The following is a 22,385-nucleotide window of genomic DNA, read 5'->3' as shown; positions in this document are numbered from 1 at the left end:
CGTCCCTCTGCTTACAGCCAATATACTTCAGCACTGAGCCCAGTAACTCAGCAGATACCGACTGAGCTTCATGGAAATGCATGGGGCTCTGCCTACTTTCTTTGGTGTAGAGTGGAATTTGTTGCTGTATGTTCTACATTATAACCCAACTTTTTGTCCTGTCTTGGTGCGGGAGAAATAACAAACCCATACACAAAGTAATTACATTCTGTGAAGCGTTGACTGGAAGCGAGAGCAATTGGTTTCCATCAAGTTTATTTGCTAGCGTGCTTCCCAAATTTTGGAGTGAAAGATGAGCTCGTGGAATCCAAGCCTACACGTAAGGCCTACACGCATGGATATTTGAATTTCCCCCGAGGGATTTCACAGTGGCCCAGGCTGGAGCTATCAGTGCTGTACAGATGTGTTTCCTCAGATGGAGTGACCAGAGGAAATGTGATCTCGCTACTGGGACTTAGCGTTGCTGGTGCTTTCAGTCCCAGAAATCCTTATGGCAAAAGGGGGATTGCAGAGAGCAGCCCCTGCCCTGTTCTGCAAGGCAGGAAGCTTGATCTCGGGTCGGTAGATATTGCCTGCTCATGTCTCTTGCTTGATTTCTCTACTGCCCCATCGAGTCTACATTTTTGCTTCGTCTCCAGCTGTATGCGATCCTAGAGTATCTATGATAGCATGGACAGCGGGAAATCAAGGTAATGACAGGGCTAGGAGAATAACCATTAATTCTGAATACAGTCTATCTTGTGCTTAGATCTTATTTGTATTGCTTCTCTTAGATTTAAGCCCATAATAGCCCATGATTGCTGATAATCATCACAGTTGAGAAATCACTGCTGAATAATATAATGTTTTGGAAGGAGACAGAGGGACAATAAATGAGGAGATCTGGTGTTCTGCAAACCACGGCTATTTCTGCACATCCATGCTTTGCTGGGAAAACAGCCTCTCCTTGCCTCTTGGCTCTTCTTCTAGTCCTCCAGAGCAAGGGAGAGGGCACATGCCAAGCACGAGCATCACTCAGGGTTTTTTTGTTTTTGCATCTCACACAGCAGGGTGCAGTTATCTCCCCTGAAATCCAGAGGCTGCTATCCCTGGCAGAGGGGCTTGCCTGCTCCTGGCTTAGGCAACCACACTGCAAATAAACGTGTCACGGCTCTGCTAGCCACGTGGGGCCACGTTTTTAAGGAACGAGTCAACAGAAGCCCTCTCTGAGGAGCTCTTCCTCTTCAGAGATCAAGGCACCCACCTGCTAGGAGGGTACCTACCCACCCCCTAAGCTTTGTAAGCCTTTTTTTAAGTTAAACCAAGTCAAAAGGGGATTATATTTTTATTAAATAATGGCTGTGCTTAGTCATTTAGAAGCTTTGGTGCTCCTAGGAAGACTATGGCTCTGGTAGTGTTGTGCTGCCCTGAGATATGTGCCTCATTTTCAGGCTGTCTTCAGGTTTCCTAAGGTGTACGAGCTAAATGTCTCAAATTTCCTAGGATGAAACTGGCCCCCAGAGCCGCATCTTATTTCAAGTAACAGGGATCAGGCTTGCGTTTATTTTGGGGTGATTTCAGGCCGTCTGTTGGCATGGCACCAAGTGAGCAATGCCAGACGCAGCTGGGTGTCTCCTACCAGGCTGTGCAAGCGGGCTCTGGCCCTGCTGCGGTCTGATGGACGAGCTGGAGGGAGGCAAACTGACAGGAACTGCAATAATCGAGTGGCTGGGGGCTGGGGGGAAATCAATGGGTAAGGCAGAACTTCAGTCTTGGGAAACAAATGTCAGCAAAGGCAGACGATATGCAGGAGATGGAGAATGGGCTGGGGGAAGGGTGCTGGGGAGAAATTGTGGTTTTCTTGTATTTTGTTTGTTTGTTGTTTGTTTTTTTTTAATATCCTTCAACTTCCGAGTTTAATTCGCAGGGTGGGTTGCAGTCCAAATTGATCTTGAAAAGGCAAGGTTTTATCCCAAAGTTGTCTCCGTTGAAAGCAAATGGAAGTCAGCTATTATGAGGGCAGCGGGGTGACAGGGTATCATAATTTCAGGTTTGAGTGCATTTACTTGTAAGAAAACTTGATTACATTTGAGTTTTCGCCATCGGATGGAGCTGGGGAAAAGGGAGCCCAGCATAACAACATCAAATGAAGTAAAAGTGAAATAAATCTATAGAGTAATAGCAAGCTGTTGAGAAATGCAGAATTTCGGTAATGGGCAATAGCATAAAGGCCAGCGTGGCCTATGGATTCTGAGTAAGCCTCAATTTCAAGCAACTTTTTTTTTTTTCTTTTTTTCTTTCAGTAACCTGCTGAGCTACAAAGGGAGAGGAGGATACCAGACAATGAGGACTCGTCTCTGGAGAGCAGCTAAGTTCTAAATCAATCTGATGGTGTTCTTGAAATACCAGTGAACGTTTCCAAGCATTATATTAAAATTTAATGATCAATAGTGCTGAAAGCTGCACTACACACAGGCTAAAATAAGTGCTGACAATTCACCAGTATATGAATTTAATAAAATGTTGTTCACCAGAGTTAGCTACAATGCAGCGTCCAGATTATCCTCTTGATTAAGAATTACCTGTCAAAACAGTCCCTCTTTGTTAGGTGAGTGCAGATCAAAGACAGGGCTGCCTGTCCTCTTGTGAATTAACTGCCAGAAATAGGTGGCTACTTATTCAAACTTAGTCTAGCTGCTGAAGAAAATAGCCTTTTTCCATTGTATAAGCGTATTACGAGCTACATCAAAGGAATGCCTGCAGGCCCGGCCGAATTCAGGACCCCACCACTCCAGTCAGCTGCAGTCCCTTGCTTTAAAGACTTAAAGGTATAAATAGACAAGAGCCAAGAGGTTGGGAAATAGGGGCAGGTGTTTCAAAAGCAAGTACATTGCAGAGGCTACTGTACTTGTCTTTGGAAAACCCAACAAATTCTGTATTAAACTTAGGTTCCAAATGTGGCTTTCACTGTCCATGCTGCTTAAAATGGGACTTAATTATGTTTAAAAATATACCTGAGGTGTTCTTTAAATTTATGCATGAGGAACTGGGTTTTTAGTTTTTTAATAATAACATTTTTTTCTGTCACCTCAGCTTGACAGAATGTTTCCATGTTAGCTATGACACTGAGTGCTAAGGTAGCTAACTTTTGACTGCTAGATAGTTAAGGTTCCTGTATGATGCTGTGGCTAAGTGTTTGTTTACTAGCTTGGTGGTTAGCATCTTTTTTTTTTGGTCTTTCTGTTTCTCCAGCATGTGAGACACATCCAAATCCCACTTCTGTCTGAGAGATTTTGAAAGCAACTATTTCCCACAATTACAGCTACTTGGCTGTTTATAGGGTATTCTAGGATGGTCTTGCTAGTTTTTGCTGAAGTTCTTCCACTTATGAAGGAGTCAGTATTCACTGGGGGGCAAGTAAGCACAGGATTGTCTTTCAGAGAACCACCTAAGACAGGTGAAACTTGGCTTTTTAGCTGTGCTGCTGCATGGATTATTTATATTTTTTCATATTTCAAGATTCTTTGGGGATAGGATCTGGAATGCACTTTGCTCCAGGAATTGCTACCAGGAATGCAGGTATACTGTTTGTTTTAGTTGGTAATTGGGTACATATTATGCCATGTGAAACAGCACAGCTTCAGGAACAAAGAATGAGAGCATTCTCTCACATCCTCGCATGCCTTGAGGTATACTGAGGTTTAATGATGATACAGTCTCCTGGGATGTGGGAAAACTGGATTTATATCACTGTTTATACTTACGAGTCGTTATGCTTAATAAATAAAAAAATGAGGGAACAGTTGGGGCATACCAACACTGCTGTCTTCATGCATGTAACACCCTTGTCTTCTCAGAGGCATTTCGTCTTTGCTGGTGTGTAACAGGCTTTCAGTAATTCTGCATCAGCTGGCAACTTCTGAATGGTATCGCCTGAAGGGTGTGGGTACGGGCTTGTCTAATATTACACGATAATATCTGAGCAATACGATGTAATATCACACATTTTGTACTCGGAAAATCTCTCATGAACTCCAGGCGGCTCTGACCATTAGAACCTTTAATGCACTTCCCCAATTAGTCCACGAAAGCCCCTGCTTTGACTAGTTGTTCACAGCTCCGGGGAATTGATTCTTTTCACCCTGTAATGGCAGGGGCTGCTGACCAAACCTCCAAACCATTTTTTTTTTCTTTTCCTTTCTTTTTTATTTTTTTTTTCCCTAATGTAGTTTATGTGCTTATTGTATTTATCAGGGACATGGTAAACCAAACCAATATATAACGCACACTAGCTCACATGATTCTTTCTGTGTGAGACTAATTATCACCAATTAGAAAGCAAGCAAATGTACATTCAAAAATAAGCAGTACCTTGCTCATTTACTTTGACAATTATTCTTTAAATAATTTATGACAACGTGTCGTTGTGATGAACTAGTGAATATACCATAGTAGTACGTCTCTCGAGGGTAAAAATGAATAGTAACGTGGAACTTCCTTACGGAATTTAGTACTGAGGCTTTGTTTGAGAAACAGGCTGGATCTAGTGGGGATAATTATGCTTGTGGAATATGCAGGATGTGGATGAGTAGCAATCAGTACCCCCCAGAGACCCTGATGAACCTGGAGAGAAAACTAGGGAAGGCAGGGTGGCCTGTTCCACGTGGGGTCTTGGTCGTACCACGCTGCTGTTGCAGGGATTTGCATTGCTTAATTCTGCTTGGTGTTATGGCAGGCACCGCCAAGGCAACGGTTTGGGTTCATGTTAAAAGTCATGATTATCAGCTGCTTGGTGTGAAAGATGTATATAGATGCCCTCAAATTTCATCTTTTTTTTTTTTTTTTTTTTTTTTTTTTTTTTTTTCTCAGTGCTAGAGTGTTAGCTCAGAAGGCAAGAGATGATTTCCTCTTCTACCATAGGCTTCTGTGAGATGGATCATGTCCCTAAATTCAACTGTCCTATAGTTCACTCAATACTTATCTAGCCTGATAGGAGTAATTACAGCAGGAGACTGTGTGGGTGGATATGCTCTATGTATTTTAGAATAAGTCCAGAGCTTGCTGCTAGGGCATTTCCATTATGAAGCTATTGTTAGCTTTGATAGCACAAAGGCAGAGTCTGTCACCAGTGGGAGTCTTTCTCCAAAAAAAAAATGGTATTTCATTTCAGAGATGTCTGATTTGGCCAAGAGTGGAAAGCAACAGAAAACTCAGACTGTATCTTTTTCAGAACAGACAGTGTGAGAAAGATATTTTAAACAACATGTAATTTTTCCCCCAAGTCACGAGTACAACTGGTTCACGGTTTGTGTTTCCAAAGCAACAGCCATTCTAATGATTCAACACCATTTTTGCCTATTTTTTGTTTAATAGTGTAGAAGAAAAGTGCCACCAAGAACTTCTTTCAGAATTGTTTTTGGTTAAATATAGATTTTTTTTCGCTTTAATATTATATTCTGATGTCAAGTTTTCACTTTGATTTAAAAATAGAGAGATCTTGAGTGTTCCTTTGAGACCTTTGGCAGGCCACAGGAGGTCTCTAGCCCTTGGAGAATCCCCTGTGGACTCGAAGTGTTTCAGCAGGGCACAGCATTGCACCACAATGCAGAGGAGTGACACTCAGGGTGACCACCACAGGGTTACATGTTACATGACTTAACTGGCATTTGCTCATATGTAAATGCAAAACCCATTTAAGATTCTCTGGAGAACTTAGCTGTCCTCTAGGTAGAGCTGTGGGTGGGTGGTTGTGATGGAAAATGTGCTCTGCAGTTGCAGTTTTAATCCTTAGGGATAGAAAGGCGGGTGAGAAATTGAGAAATGCTGGGCCATTGCATTTACCTCCAGCCAAATGAGTTAAACTGGGTTTATTTTATTCCCTGCTAACCCCATCTTCAGTCCAAAAAACACACACATGGTACATTTTCCATTTTCTTTTCTTTTTTTTTTCTTTTTTCTTTTTTCTTTTTTTTTTTTTCTTTTTGGTTAATAGCTTGCTCATTTGAAAATGTGGTTTCAGTTGACCAGAAACTCTCCTCTACTAAGTGAATTTGATGCAAATTAGTTTTTGGAAAGGGTGGGGTTTTTTGTTTGTTTGTTTGTTTGAATAAAAAGCAATGGAGTCTTTGAACAGTAATCTAGCTTGAAGTCTTCTGGCTCAGTTTACGAGAAGACATTAGTGCCTAGAGCCATCTTTGCTTAACCAGAGCATGGAGTATGTCTCCTACAATAACAGAAAGCAATTTTGTACAAGCCCAGATGCAAACTTGCCAGGCTGTGTGACATAAGAAATGGTAGCTCCCTTTTTTATCCACTGGTGCAACTGGGCTGCTCCACAACTTCCCTGCTTGTCTTTTAGGAGCTTCTTGTCATCTCCAGGATTTGCTAATTCACAGCTGGTCTAATGCGCTCTTGGTTTTGGGCCATCATTTGTTTGGATTTAATATCCAGGATGTTCTCGTGCTGGTAAGTTAAGGAAGCCATGACATGTCTGTTTCTGTCTTTGTAGAGAGATTCTTCATTCTAACCATCCCTGCTCCCATAGCTCCTTCCTTCATGTCAGCAGTCCTGCTTTGCACCTCTTCTTTTCCTTAACGTACTCTACACTGAACACTGATGCTGAATTTTTGCTGTCAGGAAGGGTCTTGGTTGCGAGCCAACTTTCACTCTGCACTGCATATTAGTGGCTCAGAAGATCCTCTGGATATTGACTGTCCTGCGGCGGCTCTTGCATGGCACATAGCAAAGCAATCCTGGTCTTAAACAGAGCATAGATTATTCATTTGCGATAATCTGGGCAAACGAATGTGTGCCTTTGTGTTAGGCAGTATGGTGGCTGTCACCACAGAGCCAACATTTGCTCAAGGTTACTGTGTAAGCACAAAAGAGATTTCTTCTCTTTTTTTTTTTTTCATTTTTTTCTTCTATTTTTTTTTTCATTCTCTCGTCCTAGTCTGCTAAAGACAGGGAAATATCCATGGTAACTGCATGTTATGTTATGGCAAATGTTGAATTTGTGTATGTGAAACAGTGACAGCTGCATGGTACCATTTCTAAGTGTTTTCAGCATTTGCGTGTTGGGCAGGATGGGAAGGTTATATCATACATTACCAACTGTAAAACATCAGAGATTCAGTAGCCTGTGTTTGTACTTCTCTTCATGCTTTGCTTTAATCTATAGCAGTGAGGTGCTGGGAAAATGCGCCTTGCCAGCAAACTCTCCAATCTTGTGAATCTTTGGAGAGTGTAATTAACGTCCTTTGAGACACATCCAAGTGAGGAGAAAGAGGGGAGTGTAAATTTACTCTTACTTTTTCTTATTTCTGAGCTCAAAAGCTCCGTGTCCTACTGGTTTTACTCAGAATCAAAAGTCACTTCAAGTAACCTGTAGAATTATTGACAGCTTCTAGGTTTTTGAACAGGATGGTGTCAAGTTCTCAAGCTTTTTTTTTTTTTTTTCTTTTTTCTGTGAATTTGACTGTTAGCAAATCTCTGGGCACATTAATGGCTTTCTTAAGAGCTTGGACAGCGATGAAGAGACCATTAATTGAGAAACAGCCAGACTCAGTGAGAGCAAAGATCTGTCTTCAGCAGAAGCCTGTTCACTGCCTGGTGTGGAGTACAAAAGCAGAGTGTTGAGATAACTGGAAAGAGACTTTGCAACCATTAGCTGTTGATCTCAGGGTGTAAAAATACAAGCATCTGGTCAGCATCTGTACTCTTTTGACTCCATGAGGCCAGGCACTCATGTCTTTGGCTCTCTGGTCTCAGCCAGCATTTTAGCCAAAACTGATCGTGTCCTGTGAAAAAAGAATTGCATCCAAATTTGTGTGTCCATTGGGATGTAGTCAGCTGGCTTCTAATTAAATTTTTGGATTAATTTTTTTTTTCCTCTACTCCCTACGAGGTTACCCTGGGCCAGCTCTACAAAAAGCAGTGCACAAATGCAAGGAAGGGCTCTGAACAAGATCTTTGGCTTGCAAAGAGTGCTCCTCAACTCATTGCCTACCTGAAGGTATCTGATTCTCCTTATAATGGACACCTCCATGGGGCGGGCCAGCCTGTTAGGTGGTCTGTGCTGTTCTGCATAGTGCTGGCTGGCTGGGAGCTGAGCTCTTTTAACGCTTCTGTGCTCTGGAGCTCCTCAAAGGTCTCTCTGGTAGGTGAGAAACTGAGACACTGGGTTTGAGAGAGGTGTTTCAGTTCCCATCTGCTGCCTGACCCACATCTTTGTCTGTCTGCCTTCTCCAACAGGTGTCTTCCAGGTAGCACAGAGAAATTCAAAGGTCTGGGTTTGTTTGTTTTGCCTTGAAGGAGGATGAGGGGGCACCCTGCAAGTTCTGCTGATTTTTAAGTCTGAAGGGAGAAAATCTCACTTTTTCAGAGAGGATATAATGATAGGACAGACTCAAACTACGCTGTGACACTTTATTGTATTTTCAACTTCAAATTTGTTTAAAATAAAGAAAAATGGTATGATTTAAAGTCGGTTTTATTGCTGAGGCCGCATTATAGGGCTACCCCTTTTATGTCTTCCTATCCACTAAGGTTTGGTAGCCAAAACACACCTACATATCTTGCAAACTAAAGACAAACCTTCTATGGAAATAGGAATTTGTGAATTCTCAGTCTTTGGACTTTTTCACTGGGGTGTGCATGTGGAAAATTCAATGCCTGTTGATTCTTCCATTAAAGATATTTTTTATTCTCTGTGGTGACTCAGGTATAATAGCAGAGCTGGTTGCTGCTGTTCTGCTCTTCCCTGTCACCGAAGGCACGAAGGGAGTCGGGGCACAAGGAAATGTGATGGGCTCTTCTCTGCCAGGGTAATACTGATTGATGTGGTACAATGCTCAGAGCCGGGTTCCTGGCTCTTCGCGTGTTTTCAAGGACATTGTACATATCCTCTTTAATATTCAGAGTGCCTGTTTTCATTCCCTTTTATTTGACTGTGGGTTCTGCAAATTTGGCTAGGACCAGAAATCCTCCAAGTTCAATAACAACTACACACATTTCATTATCCATGTTCACACTTTTTCCCAGGCCAGCATTTAAAACCTACGCAAGCGATGAATTTAATTATATTGTAAAATACTGAAATTATTTCCAGATGTAATATCGAGACTCTAGGGAGGGTAACTTTTTCTTTCTTTAAATATAACATGCCTATTTAGGTCATAATTTCAGATACACTGTTGTTTGCTCCTTGTAACAGATTTCAAGGAAGATTCAGTCTTTGTTTAGAGGAGCATTGCGCTGTACAGTGTGCTTGGTAGACGATGACCCAAACCATGTGAGTTCAGAATTGCTATTTCTGTGTTTCCAATGATGTCAGTAGACTAAAATCTTTGAGTGAATGTAGTGTTCACTTGCTTGTCTGAGATATGGATTTATATTTTAGTTTTCAAATTCTGTCCCAACACCTAAAGAAATGGTTACCTGATAGTGCTTGGTTAAAGGGAAATGGGGAGGCAAATGCATTGGCAAGCTAGTTTGTGGCATCAATATAACCGAGTGAAAGAACTAAAGCAAGCTAGATCCAGAAGTTTAGCTGGCAAAGACAAACAGATAAATATTTGCAGATTATTTTTGTCAGTGATCCTGCTGGTGATGGAAGAGCGGGGTCTGTCCTGTCCCCATGGAATGCTTCGATCACTGTATGACCTCTCCTCTTCACAACCCATCCCTCCAGAGGAGTGTGTAGCAGCCCGTGGAGAGCCTGGGGTGTAAAAACATGTAAAGTCATTGTAGTGGGTGGAGGTTTTGTTTGTTTCTTTCTTTCTTTCTTTTCTTCCAGTGGGGTCAGGACTGCTTTCCAGGTATCTGCAAAATTAGTGCACAGAAGAGCGAAGGGAAGGGAGAACTTGTGGCTGCTAGTAGCTGTGTGTCCTCCTGGGGAGCGAATAAAAGCACTACTCTGAACTGCGATAATAAGAAGGCAGAGTGCAAGCTTCTTGACTCTGATGGTTAAGTAAATTATGTGTGTGTGTGTAGATGGGTTATTTAGAATTATATGGTGAATTTAATTTGAATTGATCTTCAAAGGGATATCAACAAACTGTTTCATTTATCAGGGGAAATCACCTTTTATTGTTTTTAAATGAGAATGGTAATTAGAAGGAAGTTTGGGTGAAAATTGATTCTTGGGCTAGCTTGTTACTTCACTATTCACTACAATACCAAAGGGAAATAGCCATGTCCCCATCTAATCTGAATTCATCAACAAGTGCTCAGAGATGCACATGACTTGTTAGTGAAGTCTATAATTAAAAGGAGGAAGGGAAATCCCCTGGACTAGGACCTGAATAAAGGGTCAGCTTTCTCTCTTGTTGTTCCTTGTCCCTTCTTTCCATGTTCCTCATGGTCTGCTCTTAACTCAGGACTGCTGCTCTCATTGCAAGTATTGTTTGCCCATGAAGTAGAAGGGCAAATCAAGAACTATAATCCGATCAGGCTACGAAAACTAGTGCTAATTTCTATCGAGTCAAGAAGCAAATACAGTTCTCTAAAGTAATATGCAAATGCATCATGTTCAAATAACGAGGTTGTTATTCCCTTATGTGGATGTTCCTAACTAGCAGCGTGGAAGGGTAAGGGCTAAAACCATGAATGGAATGTAAATTTACTAGATATTTAGCTCTTAGATCTTGGAAGCAGATGGACACCTAAAAGTGGGAACGTCAAATGTCCTTGCATCTCCAAGATCCTCATCTCCCTTTTCATGCATTTGCAGAGAGCATTGACTCTCCTCCTGGCAACCTTTATAAGAAAAGCTGCAAAGTAATGTAACCAAATTGTAGGTGTACATATAATACTTGGGTTCTTACATTTTGAGGTGGCCCAAGGCCCTCTCCATTGGTAGGGCTTTGTGCAATAATGAATCACTTCCTCGGACTCTCTTTTTTTTTTTTTTTGATACTTATACTTGCATTTGCAAACATCCCTTGTCTGTTTTCACAGCAGCCTACAGATGCATGCCTCTAGGAGAAAATGGGATTTGAGTCTTTTATTTGTTCGTTTTAAGGGTGGATATTAATGAGAAAGAATGATGTAAAGGGGAAAAATTGTCATGGACATCTTAACAGACAACCGTGTTGCAAAATAATTTTGTCTTTCAGACACAGTTCCTTAGTCCTGTCTGCTGTGATTCTGTCTGAATACACAGAGTGGGGAAAAAAAAAAAAAAAAAGGTGTTTGGGTAGGTGTGGATTTCTACCAGAATAGAGTTTTTATTTCTATTCTTAAACCGTGCATACTCAGCACAACATATTCATTCTTGGTTGCCTCCTCATTCTTTTAGCCCATTACATCAATTTATTAGAGCATGAATATGCAGCAAATAACCCTCAACAGATTTATTTTCTCCATCCTCATTATGAATGTAGTCTGCGTTTTTTTCCATGTGCCTTTCCAACAGCTGGCACATGCTTCTCAGTATTAGAATCTTTCACCTTTTTCTTGAATGGCTTTGATTAAAACTATGTACTTCTGTAATGCTGGTTATTTCCCTTGCTTTGAAAACTGAAATAATAATAGCAGTGACAATAGTAACAACAGCAAAAAATCCTGCATATTAGCTTGCTCTCACCATGATTCTTGAATATAGCAACTGAAATGTGTTAGGAAAGCGACACGCATGTGTGGGCTTAGAAGCAATGTGTGTTATAATAGGCGCACGTATGGATGGATAGTAGACAATAGTATAAATTGCATGGTGTGGGAGCTACTGTGGAGATGTCTAAGGATAAACCATGTTTTGTTGCTGTTGTTCTATGCTAACAGCTAAGTAGAAAACATAAAGATCTCAGGCTTCTAATAGCAATACCATTATAACTGTTGTGCTGTCAAGCTGATGGTGCTTTTTTTGGTCTTGCATCACCGTTCCCAGTCAGTGAAATCTCGAAAAGCACACGTACATTCATAGATGCATCTTAATTCAAATAAAAGTTGAGAATCATTTACATTCTGCTTTCGTTGCTCTTGTGAATTGCTGGACGACTCTGGACATCACACAGGTTTTTGTGGTAAGGTTGTGGATTATAGGTGTTGTATTTTTATAGCGTCTCCTTGTCAGCATGTACCTGATCCAAAGAGGACTGGGAATATTGTTTGCAGCTGTTGGGCTAGCTAACGAATGGCTGTAGCTTAAGCCTGTGAAGTGATGCCATTTTACACTTGTCTGTCCAGCCTGGGTGCTCTGCTTGCTGAGCCTCTTTGAGGGAGTAATGCGCGCTGTGGTGGGTAAGGTCCAGTGCCAACAAGAGACAGAAGACAATTTAATAATGATGCTGTCCACACAGATTGGCCAGCTGGATGTTTCCAAAGCAGGTGGCAGTGTCTTTGTACTTGAGGGAGAAAATAAAATGTGAGAACTATAAATTGGACACATCATCCCCTACTAAAAAGCTATGCAAATTAGAACTCTCTCATTAAATGCAGGATAGAAGAAGCAACCTCCCCATGCATTTGATCAGATTGTCTGGTTTTGATTGAAATGATTTCTTTTCTTTTTTTTTGACTGAGGATTTACCTTTTTATAAATTATGTTTAGTTAACTTGAATGTAAAGTGAGATGTCTCTCTCTGGTCCCTCGGTAACACTGAAATTATACTAGTTACAATTTTACAAATCTGACAAATCCCTGGTAATCGTTATCTTGGTTGAAATCTAATTAATAGTAGTATAGCATTGCAGACTTACCTCCTTTGTGAAATTTAATAGTCACTTGGTGATTTTCAGACACTAGCTGCCTGGTAGGCATACATGCTACTGTGACAGACCTAGGAATATGCAAATCCCAGCAATATGTTGTTTAATGTGACGTTAAGCTCTTTCCTGTAAGTTCCTCTTGCACAAAGAAGCATTTGAAAGAGCATTTTCCTTTCCTTTTTTTGTCTTTTTTCCTTCCCCCCAGTGGAATATCCATGTGCCCTGGGGAAGAGTGCTCCTCTACAATTTCAGTCTTTGCTTTAACTCCCTGCATGTGGCACGCATGTAAGCTGGAGAGAGCTGATTTATTTTTTCCCCCTTTTTATTTTTTTTTCCAGATCCTTCTGAAATATATGCCGCTCCATATGTTTGCAGGATTATGCTTTGCTATGTCATCTTAAGTTCCTTAGGCAGAATAAGGAATGGTTTTCCTTTAGTATAGCATCTATTATTGCTCAGCTGAAGCTAGATATTTTCTTCCTGAGTTTAGCTCTGTTGATGATATGTTTCAGAAACACGGTGGAAGTCAGATGCAGTTTTCTTTTCACAGTCAGCTCTGATAAAACAACTATTTAATTAAAGGTCAGAATTTCACTCTCTCTCCCTCTCAATTTTAGCATATGTCTGAAATGGTGCACACTGATTGTCAAGCTCTCTACCAAAGCAGCTGGTCAACCTGAACTCACGGGGTATAGGGAAAGAAATGGGAAGGTGAGCATTTGACTTAGTTTTCTGATAACTGGAGCCCTCTTACAAAGCTTTAGACCTCCTAGACTGTTTTCAACACAGGCAATTGAACATTGTTTTTGTAAAGATCTTCTCCATCCAAACAGACAAACTGTGATGCGTTTGGATTTCACTGCAAATACAGTGCCCAAATCCACGGGTAGATTTCAGGAGTGTGTAGGTTTGGGGTTTTAATGAAGGGTAACATAACAGCACAGCAAACTTCTTTATCATCTCAGTGTTGCATGTGATTCAGACAGAGCCATGATCCACCTGGAAGAGTTTACAAAGGAAAAAGTGAAGAGCAAGGAAGAGTTTTTCTTCCCTCAAACCTTCCCCTTTCGCTGGCTGCTACATGTTAGAGGTTTGGTTCATGACCCACTTGTTTTAGCAGGCTGCTTGGAGTAAGCCTGTAGCTTTCCATGGGTCTGTTTCAGACTCAGACGTATCCTTTGGGGTTCTATCATTCAGGCAGCTTAGGAGATGAGGTGGGAATGTGCCACGGTTCTACACAGCAGGGCCAAAACCACCTGGAAGCCACTCCAGCAATCACAGCATTGCATACCTTTAATGCAGTGAATATAACCAGCAAGAAAATCTGTGATTTTCTGTTACATGTCTCAAACTGATCAGTTGTTGCACACTCTAACCATGGTGTGTGCTGTTCACCAGGCTGCCTAAGACTGAACGTGGTCTGGAAGGCTCCCTCCTCCTGCTTTCCCTTGTGTGTTAGCTCTTTTTGATGCGGTAGGATCTGGTTTGGTGACAAGCACCCTCTGTCTAGTGAATTAACTAATGCAGAGGCATTGTCACAAAAATCATAGTGCAGCAGTTTCCATTTCAGCCCAGATAAATGCAAGCCTGAAGTGAAACACTAGGAAGGGAAGAGAGGAACAGTAGAAAGTGCAACCACTTTGAAAATACCTAGAAGACTTTTAAAAGATAGAAAAGCAAAGAAAGCATGGGATGGCCTACAGGCAAGCCTAACTTGTCTCTAACACACATCTAGTCTGGAATTTCATCGTACCTCTGATTGAGGAAAGAAAGACCAATTAACCCAGGAAAACACGGATTGCATTACATATGCATTCCCTGCCAAAGGGGGAGAATGTCGATTACTTAACACAAAAGTGCTGAAGCCATTAGTACAGCCTTTTAGAGTTGAAATAAACATGTGTATTATATGCCTGTATGTCCCAGTGGACAGCACGACTGGTGTCATATTCCACAGTGGGTCCATTAGCAACATAATGTCATCTAACCACAGGCCATGCTAATGGTTTAAATTAGAATGTGTGGGGATTTTTTTAATTTATAAAAGACACTGCTGCGTGATTAAAATAGACCTCTTCAGCGGAAAACTGCTTCTCTTGCCTGAAAACCCTCGTGATGCATCACTTCAAGCAATATCAATGAACAGGAAGGTGTGAAACTAAGCTTTCTGAGCGTGCAAGGGCTAACAAAGGGTTGAACCAAATCAAATGCGTCCATGCGGTGCTTGATAGCTCAGAAAAAAAAAAAAAAAAGGACTGGGATGTCTTAAAAAGCAACTGAAATCCAGTTTGGGGCAGGTGACAGAGGACATACAATGGTATGTTTGTGCAAACCCATTTCATAGCTGAAGATAATTGGTTCCACCATAGCATGGGCAACAATGCCCCACTGGCGTTAGCGGTGCTAATTGCTATGGGTAGAGAAAGGGGTAGTTGTCATGGGTCCAGCAGAGCAAAGAATGTGTGTGAAGCAAAACTTTCAAAATCAAAACCATGACCTCAGCCCAGATAACAGAAGGAAGTGTGAACTTGGCAGCTGCTGCCCTTTTTTCGTGATTGCTTTAAATACCTCTGCCGGAGGTACGGAGGGTACTGCTGGGGCTTTAAACCTTTCAGAAAACGCGGTACTCACGTCTTATACAGCTTCCCACATAATTTGTCTATCAAAGTGTTTCACCAGAAGGCTATGTTAGAGCAGGACACTAATAGTTCATGCTCTCCTTTGGAGCCGGAGGGCAGACTGTTAACCCTGGTGCCGCATAGCTAATCAATAGTAGTGCACCAGTGCTTCCCTTCAAGCTTTCTATCTACATACTGCTGTTTCCCTCAGAAAAAGGAAACATGTTTTCCTCCATATCTTCAGTATCACTTATGAGCCTAAAAATTCACGTTGCAGTTAAGAGAATCTATTAAGCATGATAAATAAATTGCTGCTTACAAAGCATGTCTCGTGCAGGTATGGTTGGAGGAGAAGAGGGGACTGCAAACAACCTCTCTTCTGGCAAGTAGAGAAGCAGGATGGGGACCTTGTGCTCATAAAAACTTAGCAGAAATAGTTCTCGTTTCTGTTCCCTGAGATGCTAACTCCACCACAGAGTTCCCCCCTGAGCTATTGGAGCGTGTCCTCAGCTTGGTTCTGACACCTTCCCGGCACTTGTTCTCACCGCAGAGGAGATCTGATTGTAATTAGGGAGGCCTGCCTAAATGCAGCTGTGCACTTACCTTGAACTGGCTGGCCTGCCGGTGAGCGTGAGCAGAGCTCACAAGCTGCTTAGTGGGCTGCATCACAGCCCAGGCTTGCATCCCTGCTGCACTGAGAGACACAACTTCTTCTCTTCCAACAAAGGCCCCGTGGGGTGGCAGTACCTGTCTTCTAAACGACTTTGCGTGGGTCAGCTGCTAGGGTGGAACAGCCCCATGCTGAGCTCGCACAAATCAAAAAGTGTAAGTACCATATCCCTGTAATCCAATTTGTTGTATGGAGATGACAGCAGAGGCTCAGATGGGAGGGAAGCAGGATGAAGCATGGTGGGGAAGGGATCCTCTTCAATCTGTATTGGAAAAGAGAGCAAGACAGCCTTCAGGGAAGCAAAAAATGCCAATATTTTTGCAGCCATAAACAGTGAGAGAAGTCCAAACTCCTTAGATTACCGTGTACCTCTTTTGAAAAACTGTTGCATTTAGTTCCACACAAGAGGTTTTCTAATTCCTCTAGCTCTTTGCATGTTTTGTGTGTATATCTGTGCCTGTTTTCGGACCGTCATTCAAGGGAATGTTTTAATTTCCTTGCTGTGTGCAATTAGACCTCCCATACATTATTGTTTATATATGCCCTTTGCTAAGCCAAGTATGCCCTAGGAATTTGATCCGATGCCTGTAGCTGAAGTAGTGGCCTCTGCCTGTGATTTGGAAGGTGATACTTGCTTCCTTTTTACAATTGTTTTAAAGTCAAAACCAACTCTCAGACCATTTCTTTTTCTGCCTTACAGAGCTAAAGGAGGCTGAAATGTTCATTTAGTTCTCTTCAGTATGGGTGACAGGACACTTTCAATGGAAACTGATAACAAGGACGTTTTTAAAACTGCCTGTAGTTGACACCTAGCACCGTCTGATTTCTTTTGGACAGGCTGAGAGGTTAAATTGCAGCTCTGAGTAGAGCTGTGGTACTTCAACTGCGACTCCCAGCTCCGGAGCTAACTCTGATCCCTGTTGGCGTCCTCTGGCAGTACGAGAGTTGACTCACAAGTCACAAGAACTTGCCAATCCCCAGAGGCATGTACAAGCTAAAAAAGGACACTGCACCTTGGTCGCTGCACTGGAAGAGGGCATTTCTCATGGTTTCCCCAAGCCTGTTGTGTCGTGGCAGCTGCAGTCAGGTGCTGAGCTGCAGGGCCTGGCTTTTGCTACCAAAATGCTGCAGCAGCCTTGCTGGGCTGTGTGTTTGTGGGGGAGCACTCCCCTTATAAGAAATGGTGTGTAAAACAGCGCAGGAGGTAACAAAAAATGAGTTATTTGCCAATATTTTCTGAGGCCCTAAGGAAAGCAGCACTGGCTTGCTTCAAGTTTTGGCAGGTTGTGCCTCAGCCATGTCCTGATTCTGGTGAGTGGGGAGGTTTCTGGTGATTTCTGAGGAGCAATTTTGAAAGCTCTTGCTGAACCCACTTTAACCAGCGTATGGTGACTGCCCCTGATGCTACTTTCTAGATCCCTGAGAGCTTCTGTTAAAATGACTGAAAGGCCTTTCCATGGGATTTACAGCAATTCTTTTGCTGCAGAGCTAGCCTGCCACATCGGGAACCTTGAATTTTGTGCTTGCTGGGAAATGCAAACATGCATAAGCAGCATTAGCATCCTTTGTAAGACGGATTGTTGAGCTAGCTAAACACAAGCGTGGTTTCCCATTTGCTATCACTGTTACAGGATATATCACAGGACTGCGACTTTTTTTTGCAATAGCACCTGCCACAAACAATTCCTGCTTTAGGACCTTATGATCTGCCTGACAGTTGCAAAATTACCAGAGGGAGCTCTGTGGGAATTAGACCCCAAACTGTTGGAATATTTGAAAAATAAATAAGGCTTCTGTATGTTCTCAGGTACAGCTAATGTATTAAAAGTGGGCTCTGAATTTTCTGTGAGTCAGACTTCCCAACTTTCAAAGCTGGGAAATCTTCATTCAATGAAGATTTTTCAAAACCTCACTACTTCTTTTTCCTAAAGAGGATTGATTGCTAAACCCATTTGCTCCTTCTTACCTCGGTGTATAATCAGTGTGCAGTGTTGCATGGAGACTTTAACGGTGCCAGGAAATGAGTCTTATGGTTCACATTTGTATGAGTGAGAATGCTTAAGAAATGCACAGTCGCGTTTTTTTCTTAATTCAACTAAATTTAGGATTGAAATTGCATGGCCCCAGTTAAGAAACATGTCTTCAGTTGAGGTAAGAAGATAAAACTTCAAAAACAGTCTTCAAAAATGGGAATGCAAAATAAAAATTGGCAGCACGATGGAGTTTGCTCATCATATTTTTCAATATCAGACATTAATGTGTAATGCAACAGAGGTGAAAATAAAACACTAAGAATGAACATTTGGTTTTGAGATGTAGTCAAGATAACTGAACAATCTTTTCTGTAGTTGCTGTGTTTTTGAAGAATGTTTTTGAAGAATGAAGAGTGTTCCTTCCTTGGGGGAGAAGCAGATCCAAAGGAGATGTTCGGGATAGGTTGCAATATAAATAAATTCCAAGCGGTTTTCTTTTGAGAAACTCTAGTTTCCCATTTCTGCAAATGTGGATCTTTTCATGTGGTCACGTTCAAGACGTCTGTGTAACTCTACCCAATGTTTACAGTGCCAGTGAAATCCCTGCCATGGGATTATTTTAGCCTGGTTTCCCACAGCTAGTGTTCTTTGCACATGGATGCAGTCTCTAAGAGGCAAAGCAAGCACATATCTAACTTCAAAGATCAAAATCAGTCAATGAAGTAAAGCTAGAAAGGCAGTAGTATTTTCATGTCATTTTTCTTTTCCCCTGTTTGAGGGACGGCATCCCCTTTTATCAGATACCTTCTTTGGCAGCTGTGGTAGTGGACACTTGAGGGACTTGGCTCTCCCAGCAAGGAGCAGCCAGGGGAGCCAAGACTCTGAGACTGCAGCAAGGGCCTGACATGGAGAGGGTTTGGGCATTGAAGCTGATGGGTTTCACTGCGTTCACCTGAGGCAAAAGGAAAAAATATGGTTTTGAGAAGCTTGGGAAGCTTAAAAACAATTTTTATTTTCTGTTTTTTATCATAGGGTAGATTGACTCAGAGGAGCCTTCAGGGACTTCAGATTCCCATCTTTAATACCCCTGCTGAGCCTTTCAAGGTTGGGTTGCCTCAGCTGCAACTGAGCACAATAAAAAGTGAGATCATCTTTATAATTTTTTGACCATTTATCTTGATCACTTGGCTTCGGTAGTGATATATGGGACTTTCCCTTCCACAGTAGATTCCTTCCAGCATCTAACTTGGAGAGCCTTCAATGCCCACACTGTAGCTTTCACTGGAGTGCCAATTTAGCAGAGACCTCTGTTTTAAATGTTGTGATCGATGGCTGTGGTGACAGCTCCGTTGTGCAAGGCTGCCAGCAGGGAGGGGTTAGGCTTCAATTAAATGAATTAACATAAATGAAAACAGTACATTGTCTTAGTTTCAGGCGTATGAGGGATGGAGTAATTTCCTTTTTTAAACCTAATTTTACTGAAAAGGGGTCCTAAAAATTCTACTGTCCTTTTGTGAAACCAAGTGTTTTATGTGTCATTGCAGAGCAACTTCAGAATTTGTCCACTGGATCTTTGTTCCTTCATTAAGTATTTCTCTCATCAGAATTATTTTCTTACACACCTTTATGAGAGACTTTCTTATTTCCTTCCTGCTTTTTTGTCAATCTCAGTATATCTATGAATATATATATATATATATATATATATATTTGATTTGGTACTCTTTGTCTCTTCCTTCTCCTTGACTGAGGACACCTGGGCCACCTAGAGCATTTCAGGCAGCTCTGATGCTTTCCTGATCCTGCCTCATGTTCTTCTGCTTGAAGATCTGAGGGTTATATTGGTCCTCAGCCTTAACTGTGGGGAATTTGTGTTCCCTTTTCTGTCTTAGCCCTTAGTCATTCACTCAGTGGCACTGTATTTCAGGATTTCACATTCTTCCCCTATCTTACAAGCACAGCTTTACATCCAAGATATTTTGTCGTGTATTTGATTTGTTTAAAAATCCCTACCACTCAAATGAATCATCTTGTACTAAGATCAAGTTCATCTGTGTAGCAGACCCATTGTCATTATTATTAATGAGTCTTCCAGTTTCTTTCCAGTTTTTTACTGTTTGAATCTTACTTGTAAGCATTTAATAATGACCTGAAGGAAAACAATCCTGTGTTGTTGAATGTTTTCCACTTTAAAATTTTCTGTGCTCTTCTGCTGAAGTAGTTACCAGCTTTCTTAGAGTGAGCTGCGAAAGTAGGTATTTTTGTGTATTGTCGTGTGAGTCTTAATCAAATATTTTCGACTCCTTGCTGTCTGAAGAAAAATATCACCAGTAAGACTGTATCTTTATCTCACTGACTTTTTCATACCAGTTTCTTCTACGTTTAAATCAATGTCAAGCTTATCAGCCTAGGAGTTGCCAGGATATTGCCTGGATTTTTATAGGAGGTGCGAAGCATTTAGGAAGGCATTACTAACACCCATTGAATAAAGGCAGGCTATCTGCACAACTGATACACTCCAACGTGTTAATGCCTGTCTTCCTCCTTATGGGCTTGTTACTCGAACCCATCCCATCCACAAATAAATAAAAAGAACAGAAAGGAGTCCCCTGTCCTCCTTCTCCTCCACCCCCGAAAAAAAACCAAAAATCTACTTAGAACAGAACCATGAACAGGGACAGTATGATGAGGTTGAGTAAGGTCTTTCATATGTGCACAATTTGTTTTTGTTTGTTTGTTTTAAAGGAAGATGCCAGTAGGAGAGGAAAAGATGGTTGAAACTGCTCTAATCTTCTTTGTTTTACCTTTTTAGCAATGGTGCCAGCTATGCTGTCACACATGTAGAAGTGACTGAAGCATTTGTTACTGAGTTTCTCCCAAATGCTACTAGATAAATGAATTCAGATAAATTTGAACCAGGGTCAGGCGGACTGAAGACTGTCAGAAAGACCGTAAATGATAAAGAGCAATGTATTTTTAATGTCTGACGAAGGGAGGAGAAATAGAGGTTGCTGAGGGGAGAGGTGTTGCTCAGCTTTCATTAATGACCCATGAGAGGAAGTAAACAAAACATGACTGTTTCCCAGATGCTGCTCTGCTCTGAAGGACTGAGACTGAGTACAAAACAATGCAGAGGGGAATGAGTGGGATTAGGAATGAAGAGAGAAAACGGAGCCTAAAAATCCAGTCTGTGTCTAGGGGGAAAGACATTACATGAAAAGCATGATGAGTTTGTCACGAACATAGACTTTGTTGGAGGAAAAATGTAAGCTGCAGAAATGTTTGAGGAAATGTCTGTCCTCTGACCAAAGCAGGACAGGGAGCTGGAGTGTGATATGGCCAGCCACAGTAACGTGATTGTGCTGTTATTTGGACATGTAGAAGCATCATTACACACACAGTGAGTGATGGTCTGCGTGTGTGTTTCCGAGTCATTTGTAAAAGAACTTTCCACAGGGACAGGTTATTCCTAATCAACGGGTCTGTTCTGTGTGACAGGGAGGTGAGATTGTCTCAGTTTCTGCCTGCCAACACAGGACACTGCTTTTCTGCTGTCAAGCATCTGGCCAATAACCTCAGTGATGTGAAAATCAACTTTCCAGCATCAGCTAACAGTTGATCTGGCCTCTACAGGTTTCCTAAAGCCCTTGTTAGCAGGGTTTCATACTAGAGGAACTTCGGAGACACAGTGAATGACTTGTTAGGCTTGTATTTGGATTGCTTTTCCCATCATAAGAAGTATTTGAGACCAAAAATATGGGCAGCTTGTCTAGCCTAGCACCAAGTCTCAGACTGTGTTTATTTTATTTTATTTTATTTTATTTTATTTTATTTTATTTTATTTTATTTTTTATTTTATTTTTTTTTTTAAATAAAATAAAAATAAACAAATAAAAATAAAACAAAATATTTTTATTTATTTATTTATTTATTTATTTATTTTTATTTTTTCTCTTAATTACCACCAGATATTTATTTACCACTTCCTATCATTTCAATTTCAGGTTTCTTAAAACTGTCTGGAGACAAGATTAGAGCAGGGATGGTGAATTGCCATATCCTGCAAGCTGAGTACCCTAATGCTCGTTTGGCCACGAGGTGCAAAGCATAGTCTGGATAGTAAGGAAAGAGGGCAGGTGAGATCAAGGAGATTGTTGCAAGAGTGTATTCTTGCTGCTTCCCAAGGCTTTATCTCTTCCCTTACAAAAAGAGAAGGTAAAGAATTGCTTTACAACAAGCTGTTGCAGCAGCCTTTGGCTGTTGGCCTTAACGATGCCATTGGGTCACTTCTCTTTACAGACTGGGATTGAGATTCCCAGTGCTCCAGTGTTGCGCAGGCAGCACTTTACATTTCTTTTATCTCCATACTGGACTGTGTTTTTAAGGAATATCAGTGCCTTGGTCTCCAGCCATGTGTTTCCAGCACACCAAATATAT

This window comes from Anas acuta, chromosome 4 (genome assembly GCF_963932015.1).
Source record: "Anas acuta chromosome 4, bAnaAcu1.1, whole genome shotgun sequence".
NCBI classification, from domain to species: Eukaryota; Metazoa; Chordata; class Aves; order Anseriformes; family Anatidae; genus Anas; species Anas acuta.
The sequence above is the reverse complement of the archived record's forward strand: the minus strand, read 5'-3'. Positions refer to the sequence as shown.